At 37.0% G+C, this 12035-nt stretch overlaps 1 protein-coding gene across 4 annotated transcripts in view; it reads left to right on the top strand.

Annotated features, from left to right (window-relative positions):
- The window catches only part of LOC131107275 (DNA (cytosine-5)-methyltransferase 3A-like), a 47719-nt gene that overhangs the window by 15054 nt on the left and 20630 nt on the right, over window positions 1–12035 (top strand). The window lies entirely within an intron of this gene.

The following is a 12035-nucleotide window of genomic DNA, read 5'->3' as shown; positions in this document are numbered from 1 at the left end:
AAAAACACTAGTCAAAGATCCTATAAACGATAGGATCCTACTGCAAAAACGCTAGTCAAAGATCCTCTATATGACAGGATCCTACTGCAAAAACACCAGTCAAAGATCCTCTATATAACAGGATCCTACTGCAAAAACACCAGTCAAAGATCCTCTATATAACAGGATCCTACTGCAAAAACACTAGTCAAAGATCCTCCATACGACAGGAGTGCTTTGCTGTTTTTGAGGTCTGACTGCAAAAATGCAAGTCCTCTATATAACAGGATCTTACTGCAAAAATGCTAGTCAAAGATCCTCTATATGACAGGATCCTACTGCAAAAACGCTAGTCAAAGATCCTCTATATGACAGGATCCTACTGCAAAAACGCTAGTCAAAGATCCTCTATATGACAGGATCCTACTGCAAAAACGCTAGTCAAAGATCCTCTATATGACAGGATCCTACTGCAAAAACGCTAGTCAAAGATCCTCCATACGACAGGAGTGCTTTGCTGTTTTTGAGGTCTGACTGCAAAAATGCAAGTCAAAGATCCTCTATATAACAGGATCTTACTGCAAAAATGCTAGTCAAAGATCCTCTATATGACAGGATCCTACTGCAAAAACACCAGCCAAAGATCCTCTATATGACAGGATCCTACTGCAAAAACACCAGTCAAAGATCCTCTATATGACAGGATCCTACTGCAAAAACACCAGTCAAAGATCTTCTATATGACAGGATCCTACTGCAAAACCGCTAGTCAAAGATCCTCTATATGACAGGATCCTACTGCAAAAACGCTAGACAAAGATCCTCCATAGGACAGGAGTGCTCTGCTGTTTTTGAGGTCTGACTGCAAAAATGCAAGTCAAAGATCCTCTATATGACAGGATCTTACTGCAAAAACGCTAGTCAAAGATCCTCTATATGACAGGATCCTACTGCAAAAACACTAGTCAAAGATCCAATAAACGATAGGATCCTACTGCAAAAACGCTAGTCAAAGATCCTCTATATGACAGGATCCTACTGCAAAAACGCTAGTCAAAGATCCTCCATACGACAGGAGTGCTCTGCTGTTTTTGAGGTCTGACTGCAAAAATGCAAGTCAAAGATCCTCTATATGACAGGATCCTACTGCAAAAACGCTAGTCAAAGATCCTCTGTATGACAGGATCCTACTGCAAAAACACTAGTCAAAGATCCTCTGTATGACAGGATCCTACTGCAAAAACGCTAGTCAAAGATCCTCTATATGACAGGATCCCACTGCAAAAACGCTAGTCAAAGATCCTCCATACGACAGGAGTGCTTTGCTGTTTTTGAGGTCTGACTGCAAAAATGCAAGTCAAAGATCCTCTTTATAACAGGATCTTACTGCAAAAATGCTAGTCAAAGATCCTCTATATGACAGGATCCTACTGCAAAAACACCAGTCAAAGATCCTCTATATAACAGGATACTACTGCAAAAACTCCAGTCAAAGAGCATATATGTATATATGACAGGATCCTACTGCAAAAACACTAGTCAAAGATCCTATAAACGATAGGATCCTACTGCAAAAACGCTAGTCAAAGATCCTCTATATGACAGGATCCTACTGCAAAAACACTAGTCAAAGATCCTCCATACGACAGGAGTGCTCTGCTGTTTTTGAGGTCTGACTGCAAAAATGCAAGTCAAAGATCCTCTATATGACAGGATCTTACTGCAAAAATGCTAGTCAAAGATCCTCTATATGACAGGATCCTACTGCAAAAACACCAGTCAAAGATCCTCTATATAACAGGATACTACTGCAAAAACTCTAGTCAAAGAGCATATATATATGACAGGATCCTACTGCAAAAACACTAGTCAAAGATCCTATAAACGATAGGATCCTACTGCAAAAACGCTAGTCAAAGATCCTCTATATGACAGGATCCTACTGCAAAAACACTAGTCAAAGATCCTCCATACGACAGGAGTGCTCTGCTGTTTTTGAGGTCTGACTGCAAAAATGCAAGTCAAAGATCCTCTATATAACAGGATCTTACTGCAAAAATGCTAGTCAAAGATCCTCTATATGACAGGATCCTACTGCAAAAACACCAGTCAAAGATCCTCTATATAACAGGATACTACTGCAAAAACTCCAGTCAAAGAGCATATATATATGACAGGATCCTACTGCAAAAACACTAGTCAAAGATCCTCCATACGACAGGAGTGCTCTGCTGTTTTTGAGGTCTGACTGCAAAAATGCAAGTCAAAGATCCTCTATATCACAGGAGTGCTTTGCTGTTTTTGAGGTCTGACTGCAAAAATGCAAGTCAAAGATCCTCTATATAACAGGATCTTACTGCAAAAATGCTAGTCAAAGATCCTCTATATGACAGGATCCTACTGCAAAAACACCAGTCAAAGATCCTCTGTATGACAGGATCCTACTGCAAAAACACTAGTCAAAGATCCTCTATATGACAGGATCCTACTGCAAAAACGCTAGTCAAAGATCCTCCATACGACAGGAGTGCTTTGCTGTTTTTGAGGTCTGACTGCAAAAATGCAAGTCAAAGATCCTCTATATAACAGGATCTTACTGCAAAAATGCTAGTCAAAGATCCTCTATATGACAGGATCCTACTGCAAAAACACCAGTCAAAGATCCTCTATATGACAGGATCCTACTGCAAAAACACCAGTCAAAGATCCTCTATATCACAGGATACTACTGCAAAAACTCTAGTCAAAGAGCATATATATATGACAGGATCCTACTGCAAAAACACCAGTCAAAGATCCTCTGTATGACAGGATCCTACTGCAAAAACACTAGTCAAAGAACCTATAAACGATAGGATCCTACTGCAAAAACGCTAGTCAAAGATCCTCTATATGACAGGATCCTACTGCAAAAACGCTAGTCAAAGATCCTCCATACGACAGGAGTGCTTTGCTGTTTTTGAGGTCTGACTGCAAAAATGCAAGTCAAAGATCCTCTTTATAACAGGATCTTACTGCAAAAATGCTAGTCAAAGATCCTCTATATGACAGGATCCTACTGCAAAAATGCTAGTCAAAGATCCTCTATATGACAGGATCCTACTGCAAAAACGCTAGTCAAAGATCCTCCGTACGACAGGAGTGCTTTGCTGTTTTTGAGGTCTGACTGCAAAAATGCAAGTCAAAGATCCTCTATATAACAGGATCTTACTGCAAAAATGCTAGTCAAAGATCCTCTATATGACAGGATCCTACTGCAAAAACACTAGTTAAAGATCCTATTAACGATAGGATCCTACTGCAAAAACGCTAGTCAAAGATCCTCTATATGACAGGATCCTACTGCAAAAACGCTAGTCAAAGATCCTCCATAAGACAGGAGTGCTTTGCTGTTTTTGAGGTCTGACTGCAAAAATGCAAGTCAAAGATCCTCTATAGGACAGGATCCTACTGCAAAAACACCAGTCAAAGATCCTCTATATAACAGGATACTACTGCAAAAACTCTAGTCAAAGAGCATATATATATGACAGGATCCTACTGCAAAAACACTAGTCAAAGATCCTATAAACGATAGGATCCTACTGCAAAAACGCTAGTCAAAGATCCTCTATATGACAGGATCCTACTGCAAAAACACTAGTCAAAGATCCTCCATACGACAGGAGTGCTCTGCTGTTTTTGAGGTCTGACTGCAAAAATGCAAGTCAAAGATCCTCTATATGACAGGATCCTACTGCAAAAACGCTAGTCAAAGATCCTCTATATGACAGGATCCTACTGCAAAACCGCTAGTCAAAGATCCTCTATATGACAGGATCCTACTGCAAAAACGCTAGACAAAGATCCTCCATAGGACAGGAGTGCTCTGCTGTTTTTGAGGTCTGACTGCAAAAATGCAAGTCAAAGATCCTCTATATGACAGGATCTTACTGCAAAAACGCTAGTCAAAGATCCTCTATATGACAGGATCCTACTGCAAAAACACTACTCAAAGATCCTATAAACGATAGGATCCTACTGCAAAAACGCTAGTCAAAGATCCTCTATATGATAGGATCCTACTGCAAAAACGCTAGTCAAAGATCCTCTATATGACAGGATCCTACTGCAAAAACGCTAGTCAAAGATCCTCCATACGACAGGAGTGCTTTGCTGTTTTTGAGGTCTGACTGCAAAAATGCAAGTCAAAGATCCTCTATATAACAGGATCTTACTGCAAAAATGGAACGGAACATCAGGCGTGTAAGACTTGAACTGGGTCATGTGACACCACATCAAGGGTTTGCGGCGCCCGCGTTTCCTTCCTTTGTGCTGCCAATTGTTGCGGAGGTCCATCTCTTCTTCTCCGTTCCACTTGTTGCTAGCTTCTTATTCTTGGTGTTATTCCTGCTATGTGCATGTTATTCCAGCTCAGGAACTTGTGTGATCATGGAAGAATGGAAGTGCTAAGAGTGATCCAGTACGTGTCCGTGACAGGCGGGTCCATTTTTCCACATCGGGAAAATGAAAAGGATGTGGATATTTTACTACTGGATCTTTACTACGTTGAGTATGTAGAGTACGTAGAGTACGTAGAGTAGGTAGAGTATGTATAGTACGTAGAGTAGGTAGAGTATGTATAGTACGTAGAGTAGGTAGAGTACGTTGAGTATGTAGAGTACGTAGAGTAGGTAGAGTACGTAGAGTAGAGTAGGTAGAGTATGTAGAGTAGGTAGAGTATGTATAGTACGTAGAGTAGGTAGAGTACGTTGAGTATGTAGAGTACGTAGAGTAGAGTAGGTAGAGTATGTAGAGTACGTAGAGTAGAGTAGGTTGAGTATGTAGAGTACGTAGAGTAGAGTATGTAGAGTACGTAGAGTAGAGTAGGTAGAGTACGTAGAGTATGTAGAGTAGGTAGAGTATGTAGAGTAGAGTAGGTAGAGTATGTATAGTACGTAGAGTAGGTAGAGTACGTTGAGTATGTAGAGTACGTAGAGTAGGTAGAGTACGTAGAGTAGAGTAGGTAGAGTATGTAGAGTACGTAGAGTAGAGTAGGTAGAGTATGTAGAGTACGTAGAGTAGAGTATGTAGAGTACGTAGAGTAGAGTAGGTTGAGTATGTAGAGTACGTAGAGTAGAGTATGTAGAGTACGTAGAGTAGAGTAGGTAGAGTACGTAGAGTATGTAGAGTAGGTAGAGTACGTAGAGTAGAGTAGGTTGAGTATGTAGAGTACGTAGAGTAGAGTATGTAGAGTACGTAGAGTAGAGTAGGTAGAGTAGGTAGAGTACGTAGAGTACGTAGAGTAGAGTAGGTAGAGTAGGTAGAGTACGTAGAGTAGGTTGAGTAGGTAGAGTACGTAGAGTACGTAGAGTAGGTAGAGTAGGTAGAGTATGTAGAGTCGGTAGAGTAGGTAGAGTACGTAGAGGTAGAGTACGTAGAGTATGTAGAGTAGGTAGAGTATGTAGAGAACGTATAGATGGTAAAGTACGTAGAGTATGTAGAGTACGTAGAGTAGGTAGAGTACGTTGAGTATGTAGAGTACGTAGAGTAGAGTAGGTAGAGTACGTAGAGTACGTTGAGTATGTAGAGTACGTAGAGTAGAGTAGGTAGAGTACGTAGAGTAGGTGGAGTATGTATAGTACGTAGAGTATGTAGAGTAGGTAGTGTAGGTAGAGTACGTAGAGTATGTAGAGTACGTTGAGTATGTAGAGTACGTAGAGTAGAGTAGGTTGAGTATGTAGAGTAGGTAGAGTAGGTAGAGCACGTAGAGTACGTAGAGTAAAGTAGAGTATGTAGAGTACGTATAGTGTATATATGTAGTACATAGAGTACACATGGGACATATACTGTCGGTTACATTGACAGAAGTGTATGTAGTATATACATTATGTCCCCCAAGTCAATGGCTGTGAAATAGGAGGCAAGCAAGGACCCCCCCCCCACTCAACCCCCCATCCTACTCCTCCTCTACCCCCCCCCCCTTCCCCCGAGCTGGAGAGCCGGCCTGCTGGCAAGCTGCCAAGGTTTTGCTCTCCCGGACGCTGGAGTCGCCTTCAGCCAATCACAAACAAGCTGGCGAACCACCTGACCCCTGAATTCCCAGACAAAGAAATGTTCATGCTTTTGGAAGGGGAGGGGGGTGGGGGGGGGGTGCTAACGCCAACACACTGTATGATGGGGCTGGTGGCGTGTTTGGGTATGCGCACCGCGTGGGTTTGTTTGCTAGCATAGGAAGTGTTAGCATGGGGAAATATGCTGACTGCAGCAATTTCTAAAAGATGTACTATGTAGCCTAAAGGGGGGTTTTGGGGGGGGGCGGGGGGCCTGCAAGGAGGTGCTCGTAGCGTTTGGGAAGGAGGGAAAAAGGAAAGTTTTTTCCCTGTGGGGTTTGCTCCGTGCTCGGACTGTTTCCTGTTTCCCTGCGGGTCACGTGCTCTATGGTTTTTATTGTAAAAATAGAAGAAATAGAAAAACTACAAGTATAAAGTCCAAATATTAAGACATTGTAATATTATGGAGAGAAAAAATTAATTAAAAAAAATGAATTTAACAAGAAAAAAATTTTTTTTACAAGTCTAAAGTCCAAATATTAAGACATTATAATATTATGGAGAGAAAAAATGAATTTTAAAAATAGAATTCAACAAGAAAACAAAAAATTACCCCAAATATTAAGACATTGTAATATTATGGAGAGAAAAAATTAATTAAAAAAATAGAATTTAACAAGAAAAAAAATTTTTTTTACAAGTCTAAAGTCCGAATATTAAGACATGCTAATATTATGGAGCGAAAAAATGAATTTAAAAAATAGAATTTAACAAGAAAAAAAAATATTTTACAAGTCTAAAGTCCAAATATTAAGACATTATAATATTATGGAGTGAAAAAATGAATTTTAAAAATAGAATTCAACAAGAAAACAAAAAATACCCCAAATATTAAGACATTGTAATATTATGGAGAGAACAAATTAATTTTAAAAATAGAATTTAACAAGAAAACAAAAAAAAACAAATTTATTTTACAAGTATAAAGCCCAAATATTAAGACATTTTAATATTATAGAGAGAAAAAATGAATTTTGAAAATAGAATTTAACAAGAAAAAACAAAAAAGAGGAACAAATGAATTTTAAAAATACAATTCAACAAGAAAACAAAAGAAAAACACATTTATTTTACAAGTATAAAGTCCTAATATTAAGACTTTGGAATATTATGGGGAAAAAATGAATTTTAAAAATAGAATTTAACAAGAAAAATAAAAAAAAAAGTATAATTTTTTCGTTTTTTTTTTTTGTAGCGTAATTATATTTTGATAGCGGTTGATCCGTTGGTTGTTGATCAGGAAGTAAGGAGGCTGGCGTTGCCCCGTAGCAGACATTGTGGTTAGGCATCCAAGCTACTTTTGGCGTGAGGCCTTTTCCTCTTGTTGCCCCACAAAAGTCACAAAAGTCCCCACAACATGGGGCAAACACGTTTTCACACTATTGTATGTAGAAATGAAGAAATCAAATTTGCTTGTGGAAGCACGTGTGTGTTTTTTTTTTCGAAATATTTGGACTTAATTTTTCAGATTTTTTGCATTTTTTTCATTTTTTTTTTTTTGTAGTGTAATTATATTTTGATAGCGGTTGATCCGTTGGTTGTTGATCAGGAAGTAAGGAGGCTGGCGTTGCCCCGTAGCAGACATTGTGGTTAGGCATCCAAGCTACTTTTGCCGTGAGGCCTTTTCCTCTTGTTGCCCCACAAAAGTCACAAAAGTCACAAAAGTCCCCACAACATGGGGCAAACACGTTTTCACACTATTGTATGTAGTAAAGAAAAAATCAAATTTGCTTGTGGAAGCATGTGTGTGGTTTTTTTTCGAAATATTTGCACTTAATTTTTCAGATTTTTTGAATTTTTTTTTTTTTTTTTTGTAGTAATTATATTTTGATAGCGGTTGATCCGTTGGTTGTTGATCAGGAAGTAAGGAGGCTGGCGTTGTCCCGTAGCAGACATTGTGGTTAGGCATCCAAGCTACTTTTGCCGTGAGGCCTTTTCCTCTTGTTGCCCCACAAAAGTCACAAAAGTCACAAAAGTCCCCACAACATGGGGCAAACACGTTTTCACACTATTGTATGTAGAAATGAAGAAATCAAATTTGCTTGTGGAAGCATGTGTGTGTTTTTTCTCGAAATATTTGCACTTAATTTTTCAGATTTTTTGAATTTTTTTGTTTTTTTTTTGTTTTTTTTTTGTAGTAATTATATTTTGATAGCGGTTGATCCGTTGGTTGTTGATCAGGAAGTAAGGAGGCTGGTGTTGCCCCGTAGCAGACATTGTGGTTAGGCATCCAAGCTACTTTTGCCGTGAGGCCTTTTCCTCTTGTTGCCCCACAAAAGTCACAAAAGTCCCCACAACATGGGGCAAACACGTTTTCACACTATTGTATGTAGAAATGAAGAAATCAAATTTGCTTGTGGAAGCATGTGTGTGTTTTTTCTCGAAATATTTGGACTTAATTTTTCAGATTTTTTGCATTTTTTCGTTTTTTTTTTTTTTTTTTTGTAGCGTAATTATATTTTGATAGCGGTTGATCCGTTGGTTGTTGATCAGGAAGTAAGGAGGCTGTTGTTGTCCCGTAGCAGACATTGTGGTTAGGCATCCAAGCTACTTTTGCCGTGAGGCCTTTTCCTCTTGTTGCCCCACAAAAGTCACAAAAGTCCCCACAACATGGGGCAAACACGTTTTCACAATATTGTATGTAGAAATGAAGAAATCAAATTTGCTTGTGGAAGCATGTGTGTGTTTTTTCTCGAAATATTTGGACTTAATTTTTCAGATTTTTTGCATTTTTTCGTTTTTTTTTTTTTTGTAGCGTAATTATATTTTGATAGCGGTTGATCCGTTGGTTGTTGATCAGGAAGTAAGGAGGCTGGCGTTGTCCCGTAGCAGACATTGTGGTTAGGCATCCAAGCTACTTTTGCCGTGAGGCCTTTTCCTCTTGTTGCCCCACAAAAGTCACAAAAGTCCCCACAACATGGGGCAAACACGTTTTCACACTATTGTATGTAGAAATGAAGAAATCAAATTTGCTTGTGGAAGCATGTGTGTGTTTTTTCTCGAAATATTTGGACTTAATTTTTCAGATTTTTTGAATTTATTTGTTTGTTTTTTTTTGTAGCGTAATTATATTTTGATAGCGGTTGATCCGTTGGTTGTTGATCAGGAAGTAAGGAGGCTGATGTTGTCCCGTAGCAGACATTGTGGTTAGGCATCCAAGCTACTTTTGGCGTGAGGCCTTTTCCTCTTGTTGCCCCACAAAAGTCACAAAAGTCACAAAAGTCCCCACAACATGGGGCAAACACGTTTTCACACTATTGTATGAAGAAATCAAATTTGCTTGTGGAAGCATGTGTGTGTTTTTTCTCGAAATATTTGGACTTAATTTTTCAGATTTTTTGCATTTTTTCGTTTTTTTTTGTTTTTTTTTGTAGCGTAATTATATTTTGATAGCGGTTGATCCGTTGGTTGTTGATCAGGAAGTAAGGAGGCTGGTGTTGTCCCGTAGCAGACATTGTGGTTAGGCATCCAAGCCGTGAGGCCTTTTCCTCTTGTTGCCCCCCCCTCCCGCCCCTCCACAACCCCCTCCCGCCCCTCCACAACCCCCCCCCCCCCACCCAACCCCCCTCCATCTTGTCGCTTGTTTTTGATCATGAAAAGTACTCCAGTGACGGGCAGGCGTGCGGAAATGATAAAGACCACATTGTGAGTCTCGGTTAGATCCTTTACACTAAAACCCCCACACCCCCCCCCTCCCACACACACACACACACACATAGTGGGAGCATGAGCCCCCCCCCCCCCCCCTTCTAAAAAGAGAGGGAAGACGGCCAAAGACAAATAACTCCTATAGCCACTGTACTTTCTCTCCTCCCCCCTGAGTCTTAACCAGCCAATGGCGTGTCCCTGTACATTATATACATTATATACATTATATACATTATATACATTATAGACAGACAGGGTCGGGTTCAGTGGGCCATCTGGAAGGAACACTGCCTCCAGTGTGCACGTGTCCCGATGCCTTTGAAGCATCCAGTATGGATATTTATACAACACGTGTTCCTACTCCTTAAAGCAGGAAGCCCCGCCTCCATTTAAAGGCGCTATTGTTTATACGGCGAGAGAGAGAGAGAGCGGAGGAGCTTTTTTTTTTTTTTTTTCATTGGGAAGCTAAGAGGCACCGGAGCAAAGTAAGCACAGCTGTGTGTTAGCGATGCTATATACGTAGCATGATGTGTGTTTACGTACGTAGCGACTACAACGTAGCACGCCTAGCAGAGCTTCCATCAAGAGGAAGTTCTACTCTGTCGGAATTGGAATGATCCAAAAGACTCAGGTACCACCACCGTCACATCTAAAACCACAAGCTTCTAAGATGCTAGGCTAGGCTAAGCTAAGCTATGCTATAATGCTATAGCTTTTTAATTAAAGGAAACTTTTTGTGCTCGACCTTTCCGATCTTTAATGCATATAAAAGTATAAAGCCCAAATATTAAGAAAATGTGAGAAAAAGTGAATTTTAAAAATAGATTTTAACAAGAAAACCAAAAAAAAACCCCAATTTTATTTTAAAAGTATAAAGTCCAAATATTAAGACATTGTAATATTATGGAGAGAAAAAAATAATTTTAAAAATAGAATTTAACAAGAAAACAATAAAAACACATTTATTTTACAAGTATAAAGTCCAAATATTAAGATATTTTAATATGATGGAGAGAAAAAATGAATTTTAAAAATAGATTTTAACAAGAAAACAAACAAAAATACATTTATTTTACAAGTATAAAGTCCAAATATTAAGACATTTTAATATTATGGAGAGAAAAAATGAATTTTAAAAATAGAATTTACAAAAAAAAAAAACGCATGTATTTTACAAGTATAAAGTCCAAATATTAAGACATTTTATTATTATGGAGAGAATTTTTTTTTTTAAATAGAATTTACAAAAAAAAAAAAAAAACGCATGTATTTTACAAGTATAAAGTCCAAATATTTAAACATTGTAATATTATGGAGAGAAAAAATGAATTTTAAAATAGAATATATCAAGAAAACAATAAAAACACATTTATTTTACAAGTATAAAGTCCAAATATTAATACATTTTAATATTATGGAGAGAAAAAATGAATTTTAAAAATAGATTTTAACAAGAAAACAAAAAAAAAACACATTTATTTTACAAGTATAAAGTCCAAATATTAAGACATTGTAATATTATGGAGGGAGAAAAAAATTAAAAAAATAGAATTTTAAAATAGAATACATTAAGAAAAAAAAACACATTTATTTTACAAGCATAAAGTTCAAATATTAAGACATTTTAATATTATGGAGAGAAAAAATGAATTTTAAAAATAGATTTTAACAAGAAAACCCAAAAAAACACATTTATTTTACAAGTATAAAGTCCAAATATTAAGACATTGTAATATTATGGAGAGAAAAAATTAATTTAAAAAATAGAATTTTAAAATAGAATACATTAAGAAAAAAAACACATTTATTTTACAAGTATAAAGTCCAAATATTAAGACATTGTAATATTATGGAGAGAAAAAAATAATTTTAAAAATAGAATTTTTAAATAGAATACATTAAGAAAAAAAACACATTTATTTTACAAGTATAAAGTTCAAATATTAAAACATTGTAATATTATGGAGAGAAAAAATGCATTTTAAAATAGAATATATCCAGAAAACAATAAAAACACATTTATTTTACAAGTATAAAGTCCAAATATTAAGACATTTTAATATTATGGAGAGAAAAAATGAATTTTAAAAATAGATTTTAACAAGAAAACCCAAAAAAAACACATTTATTTTACAAGTATAAAGTTCAAATATTAAGACATTTTAATATTATGGAGAGAAAAAATACATTTTAAAAATCGATTTTAACAAGAAAACAATAAAAAAACACATTTATTTTACAGGTATAAAGTCCAAATAATAAGACATTGTAATATTATGGAGATAAAAAAAGAATTTTAAAATAGAATATATCAAG

The sequence above is a fragment of the Doryrhamphus excisus genome, chromosome 19, assembly GCF_030265055.1.
Source record: "Doryrhamphus excisus isolate RoL2022-K1 chromosome 19, RoL_Dexc_1.0, whole genome shotgun sequence".
Lineage (NCBI taxonomy): Eukaryota > Metazoa > Chordata > Actinopteri > Syngnathiformes > Syngnathidae > Doryrhamphus > Doryrhamphus excisus.
This window is presented reverse-complemented; position numbering and strand designations above follow the sequence as displayed.